The sequence below is a fragment of the Lethenteron reissneri genome, chromosome 26, assembly GCF_015708825.2.
Source record: "Lethenteron reissneri isolate LAM-NWPU_2019-01 chromosome 26, ASM1570882v1, whole genome shotgun sequence".
Taxonomy (NCBI): domain Eukaryota; kingdom Metazoa; phylum Chordata; class Hyperoartia; order Petromyzontiformes; family Petromyzontidae; genus Lethenteron; species Lethenteron reissneri.
Window position 1 is genome coordinate 12,599,259 of NC_083804.1, and position 25,756 is coordinate 12,625,014.

The 25,756-nt window shown below is 39.2% G+C and overlaps 1 long non-coding RNA gene across 1 annotated transcript; it reads right to left on the reverse strand.

The window, feature by feature from the left end:
* Nucleotides 1-14,408: 14,408 nt before the first annotated feature.
* LOC133347974 (uncharacterized) lies at nt 14,409-25,501 on the reverse strand. Its single transcript, XR_009755760.1, has 3 exons — nt 25,408-25,501; nt 21,970-22,067; nt 14,409-14,482 (listed from the first exon to the last, which is right to left on the reverse strand). It is a non-coding gene; the product is annotated as an uncharacterized LOC133347974 (long non-coding RNA).
* Nucleotides 25,502-25,756: the final 255 nt, after the last annotated feature.

Consider the following 25,756-nt stretch of genomic DNA (forward strand, 5'->3'; position numbering starts at 1 on the left):
TACGGATCGCGAGACCGTGGAGTGAACCACGGAACAAGCCTTTTGCATTTCTCTCCTACAAAATAATGGACATCGCAAATGTCAAAACGTTTTCACACCGTCTCATTTTGACCTGCGATGAAGCTCAATTTGTCACTGTGCCGTGTGCTAATGTGAGGTTGTCACGTGTCTTAAACCCCCACAGCTTGGACAGATCAAGACCACATTGGTTGCGCGTGGAGATGTCAACAGAAACAGTGATCGCGACCAGCATTAGCATTTAACATGGCACTCTACTAACAGGTGCACGTGCAGGCCTTAATAGTTGCCTGGCAATCACATTTGACATCGTAAGTAAATGCATAATCGCGACCAGTGTGCACTTTTCGTAAATCGCCGGATGACTGAGACTGCAGTGGTGAAGATAGATGTAAAGTGAAGCTTTCACTATTGCTCAATACAATTAGTGCATGTAAATCATTCACACGGAGAAATATCGATCGCACTTTGTTAAGTTTGCATGCGATATGTACCAAGTAGCAAATGCCTTTTTTTGGTTTGCGGTGTTAAAATAACGAACGATTTGTTCTCACTTAATTTCTCATGTTTAACAAATGTGTGTTCTATACCAAACTGAAAAATGTCGGGATAAGAAAAAAACGTTAACAATTTAATATAATAATGAGTGAACATAAACACGTGCATTGTTTGGCTACAGCCATATTAATGCAAACATAATTGCATGGGCAATTGAGCAAGTGTAATGAGCCAAGCGGCGTTTCCATTTTTTAACAGGCAGTAAAGCTGTCACAATAAAGGATTAATTATTAAAGTGCATAAGCAGATACCGCTGAGGGAAAACAAGTGCAGGAAATGTGTGCAGACAACTGACGAGTTAATACAAAATGTTTTTGTATTAGTTCAAAACTACTGCATCAGTCCGAAAAAACGAACCTCGCGAAATTAAATGTTGCACACCTGTGGAGCCGCGGTAATGACTACCATGGCATGCACATATGTAAGGAATTACATACAGAGGGTTCTGTTTCTTAGTGGGGATGATGCTGTATCGTTACCAGTCGATAAATGTTCCCTTACGTTATGTAAGGATTACGTTTACTCTCATAAATAACATGTACTAAGCAGATGCTACCTCACCAACTTGTATATTACACAGGCAATTCGAGTGTTTAATGAATAAATAAAACATTTCCATAAATATGACAGTGGCTGCGCTTCGAATATCTGCAGATATGATATTCAGCTCTTTGTTTGCCTATTAAAGCAAAAACACAGCAAAATGTCATTTGCTTAAAAAAATGACTTAATTGTGCACTCAATTAAGTCGCTCTCTGGCAAGTTTAATAAGAAAACAAGTTGTGGCTCAGTAAGATTTTATAGTTCTGAAATACTTTGGCCTCACGTTTTATAATCATGATGATGAATATCTAATGAGATTAAATGAAGTACTCTGAAATCCATTTCATGTCCAAAGTGTATTTGTCTAATGTTAATGCACATGGGTAAGTGTACCTATCAGTACAACTTGCGTGAGCAAATGGGTATGAAATTACTTGGATGAATTGCAGATCGCCGTCACCCTATCCCATCAGTCAATTCGAACTGGTTATTTATCTAGATTTGAAGCTTTCGTGACTGCAAGGATTCATATTCTTAGGTTTTTTCGGTAAAGTCGGTAAAGTTACCTACGTGACTTTACCGAAAAAACCTAAGAATATGGTTATTTATCTGTTGTCTGACATTCCATTGTGGCTTCCGCATGAAAATTATGCTATTTTTTTATATTTCTGCCAGGCATAATGGTCTGCAGCTATACTGGCTGACACATTTGGAGGAGAATAATCAATTTAATACAGATGATGTACAAATGGAATCCATTCTTTGAACTGAAAAACCCTGCGTGACAAGCCCTGATGAGAGGCGGTGGGGGGGGGGGGTTACAACAGCACTGGGGCCCCCATATATCAACAATTAGTTTGGTGAATAAATATACAACCGATTCTGACGGTAAATATTAAGTGGAGGGTACATGTAAATGCACATTTATGGTTAATATCTCAGCCAGCTTTCCCATTTATTCATATTGTTTTCGATCTATGCCATGTCCAAAATAAAACATAATATCTAAAGTCACGCTCTTCGTAAATGCAGGATTCGGTACAAACGCGACCTGGGATGAGTTGCTCTCTTTGACAATGGTGACGGGTGTTTGAGAACGGATAGGGGCCCTGCAGCCTGCATTAGTATGTACCAGGACGCCACATATCTCTCAACAGGCTTGCACAAGATCAACAGATTTGACATTCTTTTGCAGCTTCTATAATGAGAATTGGGTTTTCCTCTGGACTCTCCATCAAAACGGTAAAAAGATCACGGGACTGATATACACGTGTACATATGTGCACAGATGTACTAGCTTGTGGAGCTCTCATAATTCTAACCTTGGCAAAGCTTATGGATATCAAATGCGGCAGCGGGAGCCAAATCACAGGGGAAACTTCGAGAAAACGCAGCTTTTTGGATCTTCACAAGAAATGTTCCCAGCCAGTCCCATGAGGATGTATGGAGCAGTATCTGTCTTCTTTTCACACTCCCCTACTCCTACCCGCAGCACTCCCCTCCAAAAGCAGCACTTACCAAAGACTTGCGGATCTGGTTGCTTCTTTTGGATGGAAACGGGGTTCGACTGCCGGTGGAAATATAATTGCAATGTGAAATTCTTTGAAATTAGGGTCATCTGCATCAACATTTTCCACTGATTTTGTTGGGGAAAATAACGCATTGCTTTTCTAAGTATATGTTAACATACTGCATATATCAGAGTGCAAAGTGTATTTTCATGTTATGTTGTCTGTAGTGCTCGCATTTTTATGATTGTGTATAAAAAAATTAAGAAATGCAAAGTGTTTCTCATGTTTAACCATATCTTCTCCTCATACTATATATGAATAAAAAATACAGAGAGATTTTCAAAAACGATGCTTTGTCATTTTCTTTGGAGAGATTGCCTGGTGCATGCAGAAATCAATAAATCATCGCCAGTGGTCACGCATTGGGTGTGAAATGTTTCTGCAGCATTGTTAATTTGGTCAATGCCTCCCGAAAAGGGCCATTGACATGACATGGTTACCCGTGTTGCTGGCTGCAAGCTGCTTGAAAACAACACATTCCTTGGAAAAGAAGCCTTTTCATCCAGGGAAGGGGTGGGTTTTATGCAGGTAACGATTGCCAACCACTTGATGAAACCTCCTGCCACTGTGAGTGGGAGATCGGAGCAGGTATGTAATTAATCGTTACTGATGGACAAGGGGATGTGTGGAATGTTGAAAGGGACAAAAAAAGAACAAAATCCTCAAATGCAAGCCAAGAATGGGAAATATGTTTCATTATGTATAGCCGTTGCATTCAATGATTTTTTTTCTCTCTAAAAGATTAGCTTTGAGAATCGGCAAAATAATAAACGTATGCCTCGGCTTCATAGATCAATAATAATAATAAGCACATTTCTTTCCCCAGCGCCATATTTCTGAGACAGTGTCACGAGGCAGAGGCCGATTGCGATGCTCCAGTGGAGAGGCACTCGATACACGCCTGTTCACTTTTACAACCGTTCACTGATGTTTTACCACTTAGAATATATAACTGAAGGTAATTTGAACAATAGTAATTATAAACAGTTTTATTTAACGGTTAAAATGTAAAGTTGCAACCTGTTCGACATTACCCATGATAGCATTTAAGAGTTATATTCTGCCCAGTGCGTGGTGAGTTTCAAAACTGGCATCTGTCTGTAGTGGAATGTAGGGGGTAGAGGACATACCTCATTTGGATAATATGAAACAATAATTATACTATGTGTGTAACGCGTGTGACGTCACTCCACATGCCCCCCCCTCCCCCATCATTAATATTCATGAGCGGGTGGATTTTTACACTCACAGAGTGGAGGTCGAGCAGAAATATTTTTTTCGCAAATTCGCTTTAAGTTTGACGTTTCTTTATTGAAAGTGAATCTAATAAAAAATTATATGCAGCAACAAAGTCGATTTGGTGTCTTTATTTCTTCAGCACTTGAGGCAAAGTGTAAGTCTAATTTATGCTTCTAAATTATGGTAAAATAGACATTTATCGGTGATTTTCCAGATATTGTATCGAATTAAAATTTATTTCAACCCCAGCGACCAAAAGCAGAAGAAAATAAAGTATCAGAGCAGTGCATTTGAACAAATTGAAGGTCTGTTATATACAGTGCTACAGTGACATGAAGTGAGGTGTTTTATGACGTAGTTTTTGCAAGAATCACTGCCATTAATACAGTGCTACAGCGAAATGCAGTGAAGTGTTTGATGACAAACTTTTGTGCAAGATTCACTGCCATTAAATTTACACAAGATACAATTATACTCTGGACAATTTTTCGTAAATATTACAGCTTCCGTCCTAGGACGGGCAAACCAGCTAGTTGAGAATAATGGAGTAGCAGTCAAAATGGAAACGCATTCAAGAAAAGAGACGCCCTAGAAATGGAGCAATAAGATCAGCTCATTTGTTGATGCTGCGTAGATTGTTACATGACTGGATGGATTTGATTAGACTTTTTTGCCCTCGGCAGCAGTCAGGTTTAACAAATTCTGCTGCATTAGCAGATGCTATTGACAAGAACACTCTATTGAAATTATGGAGCCTCGTCAAATGAAAAAAAAGTAAGACCGTACATAAACTCACGTGTTGGAGTGGAGCATTATGGGTAAAAATAGAACTGCTTTCCACAACCACACAAAAATAAAATACATTCTACAAAGCAGCATGGCTATTTTATATTACAGCTCTCCACATAATTGCACCTCTGTGTCATGTTTATGTGAACACATTTTCTCTGAAATAAAACATTAATCTATCATGGAAACACGATAATAAAGCAACCAACAGTCACTGCTCTATCTGCTGACTTTACCAATATGTTGATCATAACAGTGAGTAAAAAAGTACTGTAACTTCTAAATTTAAAGTTGTCTCTTGACTTTTGCAGACTTCAGATTATACTGGAACAGATTGTGGCTGTCTCTGAATAATATTTTGAGACCTTTCCAGGTCCCATGACCATAGCTGTAGGCAGCTAAAATCACATGAAACCTCATCTATTGAGCATAGCCAGTGTCTTGTGATGTCCTCATCGAGGCACATGACGTGTGATAAACTGAGAATGCAGATAAATCAGGGGCACCGGCCATGCCTGTGGCTGTTGCCCGAGTCAAAACACGGCTCCACATCTTTTATTAATGCTCACGATGTCTATAATATTGTGCGTGATCGTGACACGTAATATCAGAGTTGGTTAATAAGCGGGATGCTTTTATTATTTGTGTACAATAATTGTTTGCCTACAATAATAGTAGTTATTTTAATGATAAAACTATGTCTTTTTTAATTTATCATAAAAACTTTATATTTTGGTGTTGTATTGGAATTTTAGAAATACTGTAGAGTAGAGAGGGATTTCAAAGCACTCATATATACACACAGTATGTGTAAACATATATGTTGAGTATGAATAAAATTTTGCTAAATACATTTTTAGTTCTTTAGTCTGGTTTTAAGCAGTGTGCGATATTGAGAAGCATACAAGGGTTGAGTGAAGGTTTTTGTCTAATTCACGTGAATGACAGAAGGTCTAGCGGCCTCACGCTATACTCAGGAAAGGTGCAGGAATAATTGCAAGTGATTGTTTTTTTACCACCGAGGCTACGATAATGAGCCAAATATTTGGAACGTGAAGAACGATTGGCTTCAACCTCCGGCTGGGAGCTACATACATGCATTGGGAGCAAATGACACAGAGATGAGGTCCTTGGATCTATAGCAGGTGGAATGATTACAGAGCCTCAAAGACCTAATCACCCAGTCCATTTATCCCGTTTCTTCCGTAATTTCCTCCTCATATCTGACAGTGGCCGACGACTCGCACCGCTCGGTGACTCGAGCCCTTTAATCTGCGTAATTGTACCTGCTCCGCTGATTAACGGCCCGCTCCGTTGCACCTTCCCTCGCGCTGCTTCCCACATTATCTTACGGCCGGATTAATCAAATCTTCACATGAAAGGCACACCCGGTTGCTCCTTGCTCCAGGCTACAAACTGATAGGCGACGACAGAAAGTCTTTCGACAACGCAACACAACTGCCACCCCTCCCCCCGCCCCAGCTAACACGACCCTTCCCACAGCACCAGGTCCTCTTTCATGGCTTGAGAGTCTCCTGGTGGCATTTAGGGAAGGCAAATGTGCAGCCCTACAATTACTGACGGCCACTGTAGCTGGTGGGATGGCTTCAATGAGAGGAAGGACATTAGAGTCCCTTCCACGCTTGCCAGACATCTAAACAAAGGTGGGAGTATACCCACATTTTGCCCCAGCTTACGCGACCTGCCAATGCAACTAACTGTGGTGTACCCAGTTATTATGTTACTGGGTGGGCAGAGGTGGTGCAGTCGTGGTAGGGGATTGAAGAAAAACAACCGATGTTATTGTGGAGGAGTGCCTTGTGGTCCAGATGTCTTGTGACTCCAAATTAATTGACCTCTAACATTGTTTTATTTTATATTGCTTGCATTATATTACACACCCAATGGCATACAAACATTTTCACTTTTATAGAATTAAATGGGGAGGGGGGGATCACAATGGTGCGGTGCGCTGAATTATAAACATGGTGACCTCAGTTTAATTCCTGGCGATGGATAACATCAATGGCGCCATGATATCCGAACTGCTCATGCGCCTCCCTTTAATCAACGTACTGCGTGGTCAAACAGCCGCCCCCCCCCCCCCCCCCACCGTGTATTAGGAAGCCACTGGGGCTATGCACTTTTAAATCGAGATTGAAAACTCTTTTCTTTCAAACTTATTTTTGTGTTTAGTTTCCTGTCCTTCCCTCGTACCTCCGATTCGCACGTTTGGCTACATACAGTGCGAAGAATGTACAACATACATACATCATTGGAATGGTCTTCATCCAGCGGTGTATTGACAAATTCTTACATTATAAATGTATTTTAGTTGTAGTAATTACATGAGAAAATTGTCAAGATGTATTGTTCGTTCAGAGGAATTAGATGCACGCAACCAGTTAATACTAAATGTTGAACATTGAGGCTTTGGTACAAGGACAGCAACACGGAGAAAGCTTGGTAAAAATATACAAAATCCAGTAATCCCTAACGAGTCCCATACTGCTTTGTCTAGCTTGTGCGTCCTCAAAACACAAGTCAAAATGTAACATCATAACAGGTAAAAAGTATTTTTAGAAGCATGTTTTGAAAACACTGTTCCTGCAATTACATTCCTTTCTTCCATTTTATTTATATATACCATCATGAATTACAGATGTGTTCCAAAAGCAACATTGCCTTCTACAAATATGCAAAGTGTTTAATTTTACTATAATGCAATGCTATAAACAGGCTATTCAAAGTGGCAAGCAGACAAAAGCCATCAACCAGGTCCTACCACAAAGATGTGGATCTATGCTGAAGTTGTTGGAATGCTCTCGATATACCTTCATCAATTTTAATTCAGCCTCCGATGCGGAAATCATTTTGGGTGGCACTCAAGCAAAGCCAAGCAATGTCCAGTCATATATTTGGTTGCTTCTGAAAGCCAAGTGGGATGAAAGCATGGATTAATGTGCTATACGATGTGGATGGGTTACCACACAATGGGTTTTTATGTAATACGAGGCATACATCAGGGCTTCGTGCTGTCACCACTGCATTTCATTGCTTTCTTTGATCTAACCCATAGAAATACTTGCATGGGATTGAAAACTGACCTAGTTTGATCATGAGTTCAATTCTTCTCTTGAACAAGGAAGAAAGAACGTTGATTGAAATGATGCAGTTTTTGGGAGGAGTGGTGTATGTGTGTGTTTTTTTACTTGACTCTAACTTTTATGTCATTGCCAAAGTGCACTGCTGGCCATTTCTTGGGCTATTATTTATGATTCATTGTATATTCTTATTGGCTTTGGGATTTCATACATTGGACAAAAGTGTGCAGAGCAAAACTATTCCAGGGTTGCATTGTCGATACTTTGGTGGACATCCAGATTCAGCAAATTGATTCAAGCAAGGAATTGTTCTGCTGGTGATCCTAGGATAGTTTTTGAATAGCACAGGGGAAGGTGTAGCACGACCACATGTCAGTGTTACATGTCACTGATATATTCCCAGTACTACTGCCTCTCAAACAATGGCAATAACGTGAAGGTTTTGTATCAATAACATAAAAACTGACACCACAGAGCTCCCAATAAATTATGCACCCAACCACCAGACAATGCTTTTCATGCTGTGCAAATAATAGTTCACTGTGTGTCTATCATCCGCTATGCAGCACTTAAAAAAGACTCGAGAGCTGGTCTAAGCTGAATTAAGTGAAGAGAAACGATTTCACTTGGTTCTTTGTGTGGTGATTGGTGTCCTTCAATGCCCTTCACTTGAGAACCTGGTTTTAATCTTGGGTGGCTGTCTGAATGCAAACATCGAATCTAAGCCATGTTGGCTTCATGCTCTGCCATGGACAGTGGTACTCTAACTTAGTACTGTGATATGGGCACACGTCCATCATTTTGTTGCCGCTGTTGTTGTGTTCTTGAGATGAAAGCTTCATTTTCAAGTCTCGTTTTGCCTCACGTGGTATCGCACGCATAAATGACCTTGCTCAATTGTTCTCAGTGACCTGTTTCCAAATGGCAAATTATCTTAATTAGCTTTAAATGAGAACACTGGTTAAGATATAATCTCTGCAGTCAGGCTTTGATCACATCTATGAGAGTAGAGAAGGCACATGATTGACAATGTCTTTTTTACTTGAACATATGTATATACAATTATGCTGCTTACATAATTGTCTATATTTAGAGTACACACACTTACATGTGGTGGGCGAGGGGGGGGGGACCTGAACAGAACAGAATGGTTTCTCATAACCCCCCTGTGAATCTCAATGCATATAAACGTGTGGGATGGTTTCCTGTATGTATAATTAAAGAGTATTTATTATATTAATTGGACATAAGTATTTGGGTGGGTTCCAGTGTTATTTCAGGACTCAGAAAGTCTATGGCACTTTTATGCAAAGTTATTAGTAACCTATACTTACATTGCCATGTTGGTTTCTGCCTGTCAGAGGAGGCACGCAAGGAATTGGCTTAATTTGGAACAATATAAATTTGACTCCAATTCCCTGCATTCCACGGTGTATAAACCTCGAACCTGTTGTCATTGTTGGCATCGGCTAAAGAAGCTCATTGTTTCTAATTATATTCATTTTTTTATAGTGTAAAGTTAATAATATATAATGTGACTTTTAATGCATATGCCCTATGTTGTAGCTACTGTGGTGGTGGTGTATCATTTAATATTTCAAGAACCGTTTTAATTGCATCTTATTCTAGGTATTTGTAGGGGACTTAAAATAATATTATTTGACACTGCAATGCACTTGACATGTTGAAATTTTGCATTTCCTTTATGTCACTATATTTCAGGTCTACATCATGTTTCCGCCTATTATATATATTTTGAATCAACGGTTGTCACTGAGCGCTCATTAAGCCGAACACGCTTACAATTAAAACATAATTATTTTCACTTTTTGCAGCCAATGGAATAAGACGTGCCCATTGTGCCAAATTGCTCCCATTGGACGGTATTACTTTCAGTCAGAGGCTCGCTATGTTGTTTGTCATCCGATATCTACATTAGTGGCAGTCGTTGGACATCGCAGATGACTGCAGGGGCGACATTCACATGCCCCATCTGAGGAATCGCAAAGGAAGAAACCGAACGTTGAAATGACATTACCCCACCAGCTGCGTGTCCTCCGCATGCGACCCTACCCCCCGCCCCCCCACCACCCCCCACCACCCCCGCCCCCCACCACCCCCCCCCCGCCCCTACTAAACCCCCGCGCCCCAAGGCGATTGAGTGCGAGATGCCATTTCCGCCTTTTTTCCTAAGCCGTGCCCAGACCTTGTTTACACGGCAGAGTGAAAGCATGTGCAGCGATGCTGCTAAGTCTGATAAAGAGGTCAGCACATGGACCTTGCTATATCGGGCCACAGACTTTAGCGAGCAAGAGGGGGAGGAGGAGGAGGAAGGACACTCAGTGGGCCTAGGACATTTGTTTATTTTTCCCATGTGCTCTAATGACTACTTGTGAGAAAGCATTGCTCAGCATTAGCACTGTTTGTGTTGTTTTAAACAGCTTCGGCTCCTGAATTCCATGGCCAAACAATAAAACTCACGTCAAAAATATGTCCAGGTTACACTAGTCGTTATATTTTCCCCTGTGGATCCATATGGTTACATTGACCGTTTATGAATACCATACCCCCCCCCCCCCCACCGCGATGTTGTCACAGTTGCTAACCATATAATACATTTGGACAAATATACATTGAACTTTTCAACATATAAACTGAATATTAGATTTCGATTTAAAGCTTTCGTGACTGCAGGGATTCATCTTCTTGGTTCTTTCGGTAAAGTCACGTAGAAGCGTCTCCCCGACAGACCTGGTCTTCACCTGAGGACGGCTGCTTGCGTTGTGGCCGAAACGTCGTGAGAATTATTTTATTATGTTTTATTTTTATTATTTTATTACTTCCCTTCTACGTGACTTTACCGAAAGAACCAAGAAGATGAATATTAGATGTGGATTTTCTTTATAATGTGACCTGGCAATAAATAACTCTATGGGTTACGAATATTAACTCTGATCATTTATGAAAAATGCCATTCCCTTGCCAGCACAAGTAGTGCTGTAATGTGTTTTGTTAAGATTACTCTACACTCTACAGAGATGTGGGTTAGCAGTCAAAAATTCATTCATCAACAATGTTGACAACATCTTTGTTATATAATGGTTATATGAATTAATTTATTGTGATTTGTTTTTACTTGGTCGAGCAAATGCACAAAAGGGCTATGTATGCAATTATTTGTTACACTGAAACGCTGTTATATTAGATACGCTGTTAAATAGTAAAATAATTCACAAATAGATGGTTGTCTTATTGTTTCATTGGTGGCTATACTCGAATGTATTCATGACATGATCATCAAGAGTTATGTGTATGTGTGGACTAGTCAAATAGTTTTGCAAAGCAGACTGAAACAATCCAAGTAATTTGTTTAATACTTATATTTAAAATATATATGTTCAGTCCTTTGTCATTGTTTCTAATTATATTAATTTTGTACTGCTGGATAAAGGTCTCCCCATGCCATATTGTTCGTCGGGATTATATGACCATACTTCACTATTCCTGGTCAGTGTGGGATGGTGAAGTGGGAGGTCACGAAACAGTTCACACAGCACGTGCCACTGATGTTCGTGGTGGCCGGGAATCGAACTAAGGTCAAACAGGGTTCAAACCGCTCGCATATATTAGCACTCCAGTCACCACTGACTGCGAAAAAAAAAAACCATTCACATTAACATCGGTTTTGCACTTAATTTGATAGAATTACTAGCTCTGATAATTAAAAATATCAGTTCTACTTCCGTGCATCAGACATGTGTGGAAAAGAAGTAGTTATCTGATAGCACCTTCAACACGTCATTCCCAAACACTAGGGGTATTGGAGTGCTCTGCAATAGTTACAAATGGACACTTCGTGCTGTGACATGATTCCGACAGCGCAATTGGAATACAATGACCTAATTTTTGTTAAGTGTACATTTTAAAGATTAAATTAAAAGGGCATCAAATTTATGTCAGTGCAACTTGTTATTTCAATTCATTCTCAATGCTATTTGACCACCCCCTCCTCCAAATATGTTGGAAACACACCTAAAATAAATGACACTAACGTCATAACATCAGCCAGGCATAGTGGAATACAGCAGTGCTGCAGTATTTGGAAGAAAAGGGTTCCTGGATCATGCATATTTGTGAAAATCCCAAATGCATAGGTTACTAGATTGTTAGCAGATTGCAGAACAGAAAGTGGGTTATAAATCCCATCTATGCGGATCTTGGAGTGTTATCCCCTCATATAGGTGGGCTTTATCCGGGTTTACGCAGGTTTGTTCCAAAATACAAATATAACTTCTTGAAGCACATTTGGCCAAATGGATTCTGGAATCTATGAGGAGCTTTGAACACTATACCAATGTATTCATGAATTATCCCCAGTAACTTTGGTTTTCTTCTGCATTCCAAAAAACCATTACCTTATTGAAATAGGCCTAACATCCCGTGGGGATGAGCCTCCTGAAAAAAAGAGTCTTGAGACCCAGTGAGACTTTGCTGAATATAATAGGATTGCTACTGAATCACTGGAACACATATATCAAGCAGTGGTGTTCAAACTGCAATACGGGTACATGAGATGCTTATTCCACTGAGCCAGTACGTGCAGACAGATGGGCTGTGGTTATTATTATAACATGTCAACAAGAAAGACTGGACGTCTGAGTCTGGAAGCTGCGGCTGGTCACGTGCGGGCCTGCTCGCACTTGCCACGCTGGGGCACATGTTGTTTGTTCTCTGTCTCGGCGGTGAGCACCACAAGGCAGGCCCCAGAGAGAGGCAGTTAACCACACACACGGAGCGCGGGTTGTCATTCTCTCAGACCAGTGGTGACCAGGGCCAGACGGGGACCATTCTGAATGTGACAACCAACCAAACATTCTCTACGGTTTATTTTATTTTAATCTCGTGTCCAATGGGAAAGCATACAAAATGACAGCCAGAATCATATAACAGTATTTCACGAATGTCATCGTCTTGCTTATTTGTAATTTCTTGCAAAAGATCACGAATGTAAACAAAAAAATTGGTGTTTGTTTTTGTGGAACAAATGTTTTACAAAAACATGAATTGCAATTTTACAAATCCTCATTTATTTAGGACGAATGTATTTCCTTTGAACCTTTTGCTATATTTCATTCCTAAATTACATTAAAGGGAATTATTTAAATGAAATGGTTTTGTTATGCAATACACGAACATATATTTTCGATATTACACTCAAAAGAAGGCTTGGCACATAATAAATATATACATAATGTGTGAGATACATTCCAAACAACAGTTGCTCAGAATAGGAATAAGAATATTTATTTATTTACTGGAGGAATCCGATTAGCTAGAAAGTTATTTTTCACACATGTCCAAGGGGGGGGGGGGGGTGCGAACGTTACAACAACAGACAATTAAAACACATTATGGTCGTGCAAAGTACAAAAAAGGTAAACAAAACACCCAAACACATACAAACATAACTAAACCATCCACATCATACCAGGCAAAGCCCACGGAGGTATTACCTTATTTTTCAGAAGTGACCTGGCCACAAATGATAACTCAACAAGTGGTTTATCATTTGGACATTTATAGCAGCAAAGTGATCTAAATGGTATCAATGCATGTTTATAAACGTGGAGGGAAAAAAAAACCGAGGACCTGGACAAAAAACTCACGCGACCACGGGGAGAACTTGCTAACTTCAAATATACAGGCGTCAGAGCATAACTTATACAGAGCACAGATTCGACCTCAGCTGGAAAACGATTGTCATGTCTAGGCTCGAGCACCAGTTGTTTTCTCGCTTTATTTGGTTGAATTCAGAGTAAAGCAGTTTATGTTGGTTGATGATACAAAACCAATCGGCTCCGTCACTTTCTTATTGCTCTTCGATTGCTACTGCAATGGTGACTGTTCCTATGAACTTAACCCATTAACGATTCCTCTTCAAATGTTGAGGATTGTATCTATCAGATTGACGGTTCATGTCATCCACGCTGCTGCGCTCACCTGCCATGCTGGAGGGAACAACACTTCTCTTTCTCCTTCTTTCCACCGCGCTGTTCGACTTTGGACAGTTTTAAGTGCTGTTTGGTGCTGACCATTGCTGACCTTTGGGCCTCTGCTAAGCAGCCGTGATAAAGTATATAATTCATATATATGCAATATATTACAGTACATGAAAGCCATGCGCAAGCTGGCAGTGTGCATTTATCCGTCTGGGTTTACCTCGGTGCGGTATTTGACGTCGACCTGAGAAAGACGTTGAAATTTCTGCCTCTTAAAGCCGAAGGCATCCAGTCGTGACCACATACAGCACCTGTGCTAACATTCCTAGCGGCGCGTCATGTCGCTCGTGTCTGTGTGTGGGCGTGGACACGTGATAATATATACTTCTTTAATTCGAAATGTTAATGCAATAAAAAATTTGGTAAATAAATAGCTTTCAAGAATAACACCGAGTTAGACTGCGGAGTTGTCTTTTACAAACCGTGACATTCTTTTGTCTCGAATTTTATTGGAACGGGTTTTGCCATTTGCACTCGTGTAGCGAGAGGGGTGGACAACCCTTCATGGTGACACTGCTTCACAATGGCCTCTCCACGCCATGCTGGTGATCTGGGTATTTGACGATACTTCACTCCGCTCGCCAGTCCGGGTTGCTGAATGCTGTGGGCAATTGATGCGGGGAGCACAGAATTATGTTCAACGGCGGATTTGTCTGCGATGCCCTCTATTGCTTACCACGTTGCCCGACCTGTTATGACGGGCTCAACCTCGCTCAGCTTCAGAGATCTGACAAGACTGGGTGCATTCCGGGCGATTCGGCATTTGTTGAGGATAAAATGAATAAAAGACAATGCGTGCGCTACGGCCCCGAATTAATCTTAAGCATGTTGCTGAATCGGATTTTTTTTTTTTAAAGAGCAACAACAGGAACTATTTCATAGGAAACACACCTCGGTGGTGGGATGCAAATGCACAAGAAGAAAGAAAAACACGTTACACACAGAAAATCACAAGAGAAGTTTCATACAGTGTGTGTAACGAAGACAACTTGTTTTAAAAGCATGTGTGGCTTTGCATTTTTCCAGTGTTTAAGGTGTTTTGTCTGCTTCAATTTCTTTTTATCGCGAAAGCCTACATGTTAAAAAGTGTATGTTGTTGCTTAAAAACCGGCAACTAAACCCGTGATGTCCTGGTACATCAAGAGTAAATGCCTCTGGGCATTGGCTAGCGTGGTCTCATCTTGCAGCGGCATTTTGTATTGCACAGTGGTTCTGGACACACTAAAGTGTCACTGTTCCCTTTAGCTCTGCACATTTTATAGTTGTCCAGCAGCTCTCAAATGTGAGGCTGGGCAATGCAGTGCATAGCCGTCTGCATTAGTTATGGTCAGACGTGGAGCTCTCTGGCTGCAGAACTTTGCTTGATTCCCCCACCCCCTCGTAACACCAACTCCCTCCTCGCACAACCGCGCAGAGATGCACGCAGTGACAGAAAGAGCCGTTGTTCTTTGCTGGCAGTACTTTTGACATTTAGACCTTTCTTGAAAAAGGAACAATTAATCGGAACAGAACATGAACGTCTTAGATTTTGGGCTGCAAAACTGTAACATTTAAAAATGTGTCAATTATTATGTTTTATTTTTATTATTTTATTATTTCCATTCTACGTGACTTTACCGAAAGAACCAAGAAGATGAATCCCTGCAGTCACGAAAGATTTAAATCGAAAAATAAAATAAAAGAGTTGGCTAAATTGTTTTTAAAGTTTCACAACATAAACGTGTTTCTTGTTATTTTTTATTTGTCAATGGGGGTTGATGGATCATGTAGATTTTTTTATTTTCGGAAGATTCCAAACATGCAGGATTGTGATAAGTATGTATATGATGTACAATAATGTTTTTTGATGACCTGATCTGTATGAATCTTGCATGTTTTATGATGTATGGGTGGGTTTTCTCGGGATACTCCAGTTTTCTTCCACATACAAAATAAAGAATGGAAGGAGTTTTATGAACATCCCAATGTCATAAAGAGTTTTGGGAATCAATCAGGCTTTACTTTATGACTAAAGCATATTATTAATGTATTAAATATCTGTAAAAAATGTGCAATTTTAAGATTTTACTTTACCTATTATTATAATCATCGACGTCGATTCATGCTTTTGAAACTTTGGATCATTTCATTTCTCAACCTCTTACATCAAAAACTGTATATGGTATCTTACCATATACAGTTTTTATTTATAAATTTTATAATTGGAATGTGAAATCAATATCACGGACATTCACATATAGCTGGAAGTGCAACATTGCTGATATTAATGTCAGTTTCTATCCGTTTTTCTTAATGCTAGATATTGGCAACATTTCTAATTAAATGAATGATTGGTCACATAATGTAGCCTGTCACATTGTTAATATTTTGAAAAGGAAAAATGATGCTTCTAATATTTTGACAAACATTTTGGCAAGAATTATATTCACACTCTGGTGTTGCCGGAAATACAAAAAAATTCGATGCATTAACCCACAATTAGTTTAAATACACAATAATTATTATACAATCTCACAACACTAATTTTTTCCCCAATTCCAGAAAGAATGACTACCTGTTTTGTGCAGTGACACGAGGTGTATTTAATTGCTGTATGTATAACTAACAAAGGATATACCCACCCCCTTTTAAGGCGAATTCTGTAGAATATAGTTACTTGTATTAATCATAGCATGCAACCGTGCGGGGCCTCTCATTTGACAGAGTGCATAAAGCCCTGTTTTAATGGCCTGGTAAAAGTCATTAAAGGTCCAACTTTGCTTGTTGGCACTGTGGCATCAGGTTTTTGAATTATGGGGTACATTTTTTTTTCACTGCCAGGAACATAATTACTTGATTAGCTGGTGAAGGAGAAATCTGAAGAGCATCCAAAAATGCTACAAGAGTTCTTTTGTAAGTAGTAGTGGTGCCGACAGAAGATTGAGTGGGCATGAGTGCTGTTCTACGTAACATATTCAGCAGACAGTTCAAGAACAAATGGTTAATGGACCTAAGAATGTCTGATACTTACGTGACTTCCATACTGCATTTTGACTTCTCACGTAAAATGTGAATTTTTTTGGCTCATTGGCTTACGAGAATGCATGTGAAATATGTATACATTTACCATCGATTTTAGTCAACATTAACTATTCTTACAGTTTTGTTTAAAATTAATATTCAAAGTACGCAAAAAATATATTGGCAAACATTTTTAGAGATCGTCGTAAGGTTCTAAATCACTTTCATAGATGTATAACTGTTTGTGATATGTAAATTGCCATTAGATTGAGTAGAGTAGGCTTTTAAGTTATTTTTTGTATATTTTATGAAAATTTTCTTGCAATGCTCTTTGAATACATATTTGTGCCAAAGATTTAGCACAACATTTATCTCCACAAGGCATCTTGATTGGATATATTTCACATAAATGAGAATGCTGCAAATCAACCCCATGAGCTGATGTCATGCAGTACTTTTGAAATGTCCACGAATGGGTTCCTACATTACATCTAATGGCGAACTTGACATGTCTGCCTAGATAAATAATTTTGAGAGATTCTTTAAGTAATTATTTTCTATTAAAAAACAAATTGGAACAATAAAGACATCAGTGTTTAATAACATAATTTGAAAAACAGTATACGTGAATTTAAAAGGTGATACTAATCCTCCAATCCTTTTATTTTATATATCACTTTTCACAAGTAACATTCCATGAAATGTCAATGTACGTCACAATTGAAATATTGTACAACACAATAGATTTGTGGTTAACTGTGTTTTAAAACAAGAATGCGTTCCCAACTGCAGAATGGCAGTGCCATCTCTACACAACTGGCTGCCAGACCAGTACTGTTATTAGTGGCCATTTCTGTGTCGAGTTTTTCAGCTTCCATGTATAACAAATACTTGTGCGAAGCACATATATTTATTTATTTTGCTCAATTGAAAACTGCTCGCGTAACACAAATGCTTTAATGTGTGTGGTGTCTGCCGGGCCTCTGTAGGTTGTGAACGTTTATTTGGCCATCCTTCACCACACTGATATAGTGAGGGTTAGTGAAGATGAGGAGCATAGATTTGAGAGCATAGCAAGTACAACAATGGATCTTGCTGCACTTTCCTCTGTGCACACGTAGCCCCACAACAGCAGCCTACAGCACCTGTTTTATGCATGGTGGTCGCCCATCCAAGCGTTATCCAGGCTCAAAGCCTACTTAGCCTCTGAGATCTGATGAGATTGGCTACATTCCAGTGTGATGTGGTCACATACTTACATAGATAGAACATATATTATATATATTTTATGAGTAACTGTTAATAAATCTTACATGTACAGTATATTGCATTGCAGTCGTCGTTAAATTCAACAGTAAGGTTTGTTAAGATACTCTACCATATATACAGTATATTAAGATATGTATTACTTTTCAAACCTCGGGGTTGTGTCACGCAATTGATATCTTTAATAACGATAACATATGGAGGATGAGTTAAATGGCATTTATATATTTTTTTGTTATTTATGAGAGTAATGAAAAAATATAGTTCGCATGAAAAAAAGAGCATTTAAATTAGAAAAAATAAACTTGTAATTATCTGAGGGTGTATATTATTTACCTCATTTTCCGGTTTATGAAGTTAGGGCCATTGATATCCTAGATTTTAATAAAATGTCAATTCTACAAAGGTCACGGAGCTTGTCGATGCGATGGCAGTACGCAAGTTCAAAATTGTATGACATTTGCTTTTAATTACTTGTGATACTCGATTAAAGCTGTTTAAGTGAAATGGTGTGAAAGTTGTTCAACATACATAAGTACAACTGACCTTTCAAAACGCCATATTATATAGCCTTCAATGTTTATCCCTCTGCTGATATCTGGACAATATTGGGTTTACTATATCCCTGTGTGTTCATCCCTCTATCTGTGATTTGTATTGTCGAACAACATTACGTTCATAATGATTAAGAAAAACATAAAACGGTGGTGGTGTGGTTAATGCACTGTGCTACAAAGCGCCTGATGTGAGTTCGATTCCCAGGCATGGCTAACATCAGTGGCAAGTAGATAACCTGGGTCACTCTTAACTTTGGAGCTTACGTGACTGCAGGAATTATTCTTTGGTTCTTTCGGTAAAGTCACGTATAAAGAAAAAATAATAAATTAAATAATAGCATACGACGTTTCGATTGCAACACAAGCAATCATCATCAGGTATAATGAAATAGCGACATAAAATCTATTTAAGGCCACCCCACAGAGACGATCACCCCTCTCTGTACCTGTGTTGCCCGCTCTGTGTATCTAGGTGATATCTGTCTGCTTATATGTCTGTCTATAATTTTTTCTGGTTAGATTTTATGTCGCTATTTCATTATACCTGATGATGATTGCTTGTGTTGCAATCGAAACGTCGTATGCTATTATTTAATTTATTATTTTTTCTTTATACGTGACTTTACCGAAAGAACCAAAGAATAACCTGGGTCACCCCTTCACCAAGCCACACTGACCAGCATGGTGAAGTATGGCCAACCCCCCCTCCCCCAACCCCCAAGGACTGGGATGGCATAAGGAGGCCTTCATCCAGCAATTTTTTTTTTTACAATCAGCTGGAAATTAATATTAAGAAATACATATGAAACTGTGAAAACATAGAAATGTAATTAGAAACTGTGAATTTAAATGCAATGGCAAGATAATGCATGTATATGCTCATGCTAATTAACATTCCCATTATGTATGTATGTTGAATGTAGTTTACGTACTGGAAAGTACACAATGCTTGTTATCGCTCTGCGGAATACAGAAGGAAGAACACTTGGACCAGAGGACAGACACAAATTGGTGACAAATTGGTGGTGAGATGTTAACTACCTCGCCTGGTAACACGAGTTCGTGGGTTCGATCCTGACCCTGACGCCTGTATATTTTGTGTTTGCATGTTCTCCCTGTGGTCGTGTGGATTTTTCTGTGGGTCCTCCAGTTCTTTCCCTTCACATTTAGAAACATGCGTTTAGAGTATTTGGCTGATATTCATTTCCACGTGATAAGTCACTTCGATGTGCAATCATTTGTGGTCAGGTAGCTTCTGAAAAAGAGCTGTGTAGCTCAGTGGGCTCTTCCTGGTAAAATAAAAAATAGTTTCGTTTTAAAGTTTATTTAACTATTTGATAAGTAAGTCTGCTTGGGCAGGAACGGCAGCTCCCGGCGAGAACACACCTGAGAATACCTCCACCGTGGAGACGGAGCCATCAATCAGATTGTGTGCAGGAGCTTGATGGATTATTGCATCATGAGACTACGAAGGATGATGACGACTCGTGAAGCAGTGGATAGAGCATGGCTGATGATAGTGCTTATGCTAATGTAATAAATACGAATGCAAACATCTTCAGTTGATCAAGATGTATTCAGTTTTGTTTTTTAGGATTATGGTAAACGGTATTGTGATAGGTTTTAATAAATCAAGCAGTTATCTTTTTAGGTGCACTGTGTAAGCATCTTAATCAAGAAAAATCTAAAAGCAGAAACAGAAATTGTGAAAGATAAGCAGACTTGTTCCTTGAGGCAATGCAAGGGAACAGAGTTAACCATGAATATTAATGAGATAATACTAAATATCAAGCAAGAGTAAACATTAGATCTTACTATAAATATGTTATCAGATGTTTAGTAATATAAATAAGGACTTTCAGGATGTATAATTAAATTATATCTCACGAAAATATCCTTACGAGGAAAACATGTTTCCTACACTTCGCTCCACACATGTTTAAGAAGTTATTTACCATAGCAATACAAAAAACAAACACAAATCTTCTTAAATTATTGCAACATTGCAACATTGAAATCCCACGGCACACAACAGTGCACACTTGTGAAGTATTTCACGAGTATTTTGTTTTAAACACCATAAACAAAAATTGACATTGAAATGACCTCAATGGACATCCTTCTAAATTATAAGGCACTCATAGGCATGCATAGCATGCATCATGCGACACGCTGTTCCGTACATAGTGACAGAAACTGAAGTAGCTGTTTTTCTTCTTTTTCTGTATACTCCTCAAGCGTGCGTGTTGTTGGCTTCCAGGCCATTGTTGGTATGTTTTCTTGATCACCATGGTGGGGCTATCGTAAAACAAAATAATTAGCGGCCTTTTTCCACATTAAGCTCGTGACATGCAGTGCATGTCCAGGCCAGGCCGGCGATCGGGTCAACAGGGTAAGGCTCAAGGGTTTAATGTTCCTACTGCCGCCTCTTTCTCGCAGCTAATTGTCCCTTGCATTTTATTGAAATTGATGACTCACCCCGGGGTTTCTCCATTTACCACCATAGGCAGTGGCATTGTGTCAGCCGAAGGGGCAGCTCTTGTTGTCATGGGCACGAATATTAATGAAAAAATATATAAATAGGTTTTGCTGCTTAATTTGTATTGTTTATAGTCTTAGTTCTTTCGGTAAAGTCACGTAGGTAAAAATGAAATAAAAATTAATTTAAAAAAATCACGACGTTTCGGAGGCAACACAAGTCTCCGTCATCAGGTGGGACCGTCACAGCCAGATTTACTGTTTCGCTTGATATCACTTGATACAGCAAATCTGGCTGTGACGGTCCCACCTGATGACGGAGACTTGTGTTGCCTCCGAAAAGTCGTGATTTTTTTTTTATTTTAATTTCATTTTTTACCTACGTGACTTTACCGAAATAACTAAGAGTATGAATCCTTGCAGTCACGAAAGCTTCAAATGTAGAATTGTATTGTTTGCTTTTATTGTCATATTAAAATTGTTGCTCCCCCACCCCCCTCCTCCCAAATGCTATCCTGATCGTGCTATCATCGTCATGTCACAAGACAAAGCATCCTATCGGATCTCACACTCAGTGCAGAGCAGTGTTGGGGACTGATCCACGGAAGCAGATGTTGCAGACCAACAACCTCTAAGATGTTTTCTCGTGACCACTCCACCTTCATGCTTGTGATACACTCCTTATATATGATCAAATTAAGATGTTGTTAATGACACTCAACGGCTACACCAAAGCAACTACAACAGGGATTGCGAAAACATTCCAAAATCAATATTCACTCGCTACCTTTGTTCGAGTAGATTTCTTTGCCTTTTGCTCTCCCAAAGTATTGCAATCACGCTGTCAGCGTCACGCCATGTGATGAAGAATCCATTCGGAAATCTCTGTGAAGAGACATTGACAGAGATTGCCGCACCAGTTTTCCTGATATACATTTATATGTTGTTGTATTCTCAGAGCTTAATTCCTCCTAAATTAAGTGCAAACAAGTAATGCAAATGGGGACACCACAGCTAGTGAAGCGGAGTCCCGTGCGGTGGGATAAAATGTGGGTACGACCACTTCTTTCAAGACATCTTGCCAGCCTGGCAGGGCCAAATATACACTCTAGAGGGATCTCTTGTGAAGGTTGTGAAGGCCTTTCTGCAAGCTGTGGCACGAGCAATCAATTGCAGGGCTGCACCTTGATCACCCAAAGTAGAAAAACAAAATTAATATGATAAGGATGTTTCAGTGACGAGGCTGAGACCACTTCACTTGAGAACCCAGTTGAATCACTTTTGGTTGCCTGAATTAGAACCAAGAACCTTAGCAGTTACATACAATGTGATTCTAATTCTGTGTTGCGTTGCTTGCTTATTCTTAATCTAAAATTTATATATTCCATCTACTAGTTTTCAAATGAAATGGAAGCAGTAACTTAATTCTTGGGCATCATATGGAAATAATTATAGGCAGCCTATTTTACCAGCTGCTTAAAACAATAATTTCTCAGCTATCATCTGACACTTGCTAAAATGAAAGGGCCTGATGTTGTGTGGGTTTTCTGTACACCCATGACATGATAATGAACACAATCATTGTTTCACAATGTGCGTAAGACATTTTCACGTAAAGTAGTGAAAATAAAATAAATTGCTTTCAATACATGAACCTGCAAATGAGTTATTTTGTATTAATGCGTGACAGTTTATTGTTGATTTACAGCACAAAATACAAACATTCTCTGAGTAAAACTAAATGTCAAAAGATTTTCTGACGTTAATGTTCCGTTGCTATGGATACAATGACGTAGTACAGGATCAAACGTGTGAGCATCATGGCAAATGTCGTGATTGTGACAACATCACCCTCCGCTGTAACAGCATTTCCAGCTGAGCTGATATTAACCAGTAAACAGGATTTGGCCTCTGGCATGAAGTCATGAGGCTCAGTCCCCTTCACACTACGAATGCCACATGGTTTGGGTGGCTTACGACATTTACTGTAATGGCTCACCTGTTCTCAATAAAGTCACCAGCAAAATCCATGCAATATTATCCATAATATACATTGCCCACAAGAAGCGGTCACTATCGTTTATATGGTATAAGGTACAGATGCAGTCCTGTAATTTTTTACTTATGCCACTGCTGTCAGACGGGCCTCCAATAAAGGGAGCTCTGGATTGCCCCTTAATATGATGGGGGTTTTTTTCGTAGTCATTGTTGACCAGGCTAAGATCATAAACTTGAGAACCCAGTTTAGTCACTCTTTTGACCTCCTCTTTTAGCTTGGAAAGAGGCCTTGAAAGAGGTGCTAGTACCTCCACTTTACCCCACCACATGCAATCTGCTGATCAACTGTGATGTACCGACTTTATAATGGTGGGTGGAAAGAGGCAGGGGGATTTAAGAGACATGCCCATTGCTTTTACTGCTGTGCCAGGGGAATTAATCGGCAACCTCTGAATTGCAAGTCCAGTGTGCTCACCATTTTACCACAGCAACAACCCTATCCTATACGTATAATTTTGACCACAACGGCATCGTCATTGGGATGGGTCTACATGAATAAATTTTTGCAACACACAAAACAATATAATTTACCAAGCTGGTGCCTAATGTGAAAAACACACCATGATATTGCATTTTCTGCTTTTTTTTAAGTGTCTGTCTCAAGTCTTGTGATTGCAAAGCGTAGCGAATCAGGAATATGCTGCATTCTCATCTTTCATACTGTGAAAAAAAACATCCCTTTGGGATTTTTTCTCCCTCTACCGAATTGATAAATGGTCACTAATGAGACATTTTAATGTGTTCGTTTTTTGAGTGGGTATGGGACAGCTCGCAATTGAAACGGACAGAACATCTCGTTTTTGGAAGCTAATAAATGTTGCCTGTGGAAAAAAAATGTAAATTCTTTTTAAAGGTTTAGCAGTAACAATGTTGTCAGCGAAGGGGAAAAAATGAGTAAGAATGATCACGTGACTAAGTTCACTAAGGGACGTTTTAACACAGCTGGCGATGGTTTACTTCTTCATGGACATCTTCTATAGCTTAAGTGTGCTGATATAACGCTTGTCAAAATAGCTGATCTCATGTAGTCAATATTATACATAATTTATCATAAGTTTACTGTTGGATATTTCAGAACCGTGCACATGAGATAAGCAACTCCTACTTTAATGATGTATATTTTGTAAATATGTTGAAATCAATAAGGCATTTTGAATGTATTTGTTCTTTCGTGATATTTTGCACCATGCCAAGTTAGATTGATGCACTATATTGGGGACTTGAAGCATTCTTGATGAAAGGATTGAGTAGACACATTGTTCAATACCATGTTTGATGTGTGAAACAAAATAGGAACTTAAAAAATTACAATCTGTATTTTGAAAACAATGAATACATAGAATAAGTGAAAATGCTTTCATGGTATCACGTGTATGCTGATTGCAAAATTAACTATTATTTGAGAGGTGAAAATCACATCCATATAATAATAAACAGTAATAATAAACTGACATTCAACCAAGCGTTTACTACATTGGCAGTCTCGGAGCTAAATTATTTGCAATCAAATGATAATAAATAAATATTGCCAGATCTTTGTCAATCCATTGCTGGATGAAGGCCTTTCCACATAATGTGAGTTGGGTGGGGTTTTGACCATACTTCTCCACGCTGGCCAGCACATGTTTTTAAAGGGACCTAGGGCCATTTAAGAAATCACTCACTGCTGATTTTAGCTGTGGCTTATCAACTTGAGGTCGCCAGGTTCATAACGCAGTACACAAACCAATCTGCAGCAATTGATCCCATTACATTTAAAATTGAAATATTTTTCTAAATTCTGATAGTGTTGTTCCTTTAACATGTTACACGACAATATTTTATGATGTGTATCAATTACAACAAATCTGCAGTGGGCTCTCACATGGTTACACAAATAATTTCAATTATTAAAATAGATCTATAATTCATCAAGCTGGACACCCATTACTTAAGAATGTAGAGCTTAAATATGAAAACCATTAATACTTTTGCACTGTTTTGCTTGTTATTTAATTCACTGAAACAAAACATGTAGTTAGTTTCCTCTTGTCTGCCGAAATTTGCCTTTGACATCGAAAAAATGTTCGCCAATGCAACATTGGTATGCATTAGCGCCACCTAGTTCCATACAGCATGGCAGCACTGTGTTGCAATGCAAACGCTGCATTGTGTGTAAATGCATCACCAGAGTGACTGGGACCCGTGGAGGAAGCGTGCTCGTCGCGGGTCCGGCCAGCTATCTCGTAACCTGCAATTCCTCCAATAGCATCGACACCAACATCATAAGCGCTGTTTGGTCTGATTACTTTGGTGTGACGGACACAAAATGATGACTCAAGTCACTTGTATCCTATACTCTTTGGTTCTTTCAATAAAGTCACGTAGGTATAAAATAAAATAAATCACGACGATTCGGGCGCAACACAAGCGCCCATCATCAGGTGGGAAAGCGTGATCTGCTGCTGAGGCAGACCATTGTTTTAAAAGGTTTGAATTGGGAGTAGCTCAAGGGTTATAAAGAAATGGTTTGTATC